The 2,500-nt window shown below is 43.5% G+C and overlaps 1 protein-coding gene across 3 annotated transcripts in view; it reads left to right on the forward strand.

Annotated features, from left to right (window-relative positions):
* Positions 1 to 2,500, forward strand: part of LOC143274977 (uncharacterized) — a 13,914-nt gene that overhangs the window by 925 nt on the left and 10,489 nt on the right. The gene's annotated exons all lie outside the window — the stretch shown is intronic.

The raw sequence follows: 2,500 nt of genomic DNA on the forward strand, positions 1-2,500 counted from the left end.
CTTGAAGATGCCTACAATAAAGTCCAGTTTGCGCACCTCATGGAGCTGCTACTAAGTTATGGAGTAAGTTTGACACTGACAAGATGGATAGCAGCAGCGCTTCAGGAAAGAACTGTCGTCCTACGCCTCGGAGATTGGATGTCTGCACCTTCTAAACTATCCATGGGACTGCCACAAGGGTCTCCGCTCTCTCCTGTCCTCTACAATGTCTACACGAAGGGCCTTGCAGACTTAAACAACAATGGAATTGCTCGGGTGCTTACCCTTGCGGATGATGGCCTGGTCTTCAAAACTTCGAAAGATGCTGAGGAAAGAACTAAAGCCGTCCAGAAACAACTAAACAATATTGCTCAATGGTGCAAAGACACAGGATCTTCCATCAATCCAGCGAAAGCCCAAACGTTGCTGTGCACCCTTAACAACAAAACCGCGAGCAAATCACCACCTTCTGTGTCATTCGATGGAATTCAAATTGAGAAAACTGAATGCCTACGCTACCTAGGAATACACTTCGACAGGATGCTGACCTTCAGAAAACATACGGAAAATACTGTTCTCAAATGCAAAAAGGGCCTTTCAGTCTTAAAAGCAATGGCAACCAAAGGAATTGAACAACGCCACCTCTTCCTGCTATACCAATCACTCGTCCTCAGCGTGATCGACTACGGACTTGGGCTTACAACACCGTCTCAAAGCAACCTCCTAAAATTAGAAAGAGTACAAAATGAAGCTATGAGGCTGATCCTTGGAACAACAAAAGACACGCCCACAGAAACCATGCGATACCTGCTTGACCTTCCTTCAGTACAGGCCAGAAACAAGTTAGAACAGGTCAAGACCTACTTCAAAGCATTAGAAAACCCTCAAAACCCACTGCATGACGCAGTCAAAGAACCAAAAGGCAGCCGTCTAGAACGAGGAAGATCATGGATGGGACAAGCAGAAGACACAATCCAGCTAGTATGCCGACTACAAGACCTGAAAGAAACAAAAGAATGGGAGAAAAACCCCAAAAACCTCAACCATCTATTCAACACAGTCATTTCACCCACTCTAGGAAGACATTGTCGGGAATGGCCAGAGGGCAAAACAGATGCGGAAGTGAAGCTACTCATAGAAGAAAACAGTAAAGAAGAGGACATCATCATATACACAGATGGCTCAGTCACCAAAGACCAGTCTGGTTGGGGATTCACTGCGAAACAAAATGGAAAAACAATTTGGGAAGAGAATGCTGCCTTCAAAGTCACAACCTCCAGCCTAACGATGGAAGTTGAAGCTGCGACACATGCCCTCCAGTGGCTATCGTCCATCCATACGCCCGGAAACCAACATGCCATGATTCTAACCGACTCAATGAACCTCATACAGAAAATTGAAAACGGAATGGGAAGCCCAGAGTGGCATAAGGCAATGCGCAACTTTCAGATTAAAAAACTCACATGGTCATACTGCCCGGGACATGCAGGTGTTAAGGGAAATGAGCGAGCTGACAGACTTGCTGGTAACGCAACACCAACGAGCGGCCTACATCTAGGAAAATCGGAAATCCTCAGAAAAATCAAAGAATACCAAAAAGAACAGGTACAAGGCCATCACACCATCGATCGCCTCAAAGAAATAAAAGCAGAGAGAGGGAGCGGCCGAAAGTCTAACATGAAAGGTAGAGCACGATGCTTTGCAAATCAAACAAATATCGGCATCATTTCCAAACCAACATTGCGCAAATTTCTTCAAAACGGAACAGAGTCTCTGTGGGCCTTTCCAAATACAATAGACTGAGCAACACACTAGACGCCACGTTCTTGGCATCAGAGATCTTTTCCCATCCCTCTTGGCAGCCTCTGTGCGTGTGCGTGTGTGTATGTGTGTGTTTGTGTGGATGTGTGGGTCTGTGTTTTTGAGTGCGTTTGTGAATGCGCGAGAGTGTAAGTGTACACAAGTGTCAGGAGAGATCTGTGTACGGGTGTGTGTATATATATATATATATATATATATATATATATATATATATATATATATATCTTTGTATATATGTGTGGGGGTTGGGGGTGGGAGATATGGGCGTATATGTGTGTGCTTGTACAAGTAAGTGTTCATCTCTGTGAGTGTGTGTTTGCGTGCGTGTGTGTGTGTGTGTGTGTGTGTGTGTGCCGTGGAAGCTGCGATACGTAGGCTAGAAATGAGTGTGTGGAGGAGGGGGTTGGAGGAGGTGCAAGGTAATGTGTGTGTGTGTGTGTGTGTGTGTGTGTGTGTGTTGGAGCTCATGTACGTTTATATGTATTTGACTGTACTTTCATATCTGTGAAACTGCATGTTTGGTGCATTTCTGTTATGCATGTGTGGGTGTATGTGTGAATGTGTGTCGTCATATTTTACATTCATTCGCTTAATTATCACCATTGTTGTCTTATTTATTTATTTATTTATTTTTTATTATTATCATTTTATTAGTATTACTATTATTATTACTACTACCTTTTTCTATATTATAATTATA

The sequence above is a fragment of the Babylonia areolata genome, chromosome 29, assembly GCF_041734735.1.
Source record: "Babylonia areolata isolate BAREFJ2019XMU chromosome 29, ASM4173473v1, whole genome shotgun sequence".
Classification (NCBI taxonomy): Eukaryota; Metazoa; Mollusca; class Gastropoda; order Neogastropoda; family Buccinidae; genus Babylonia; species Babylonia areolata.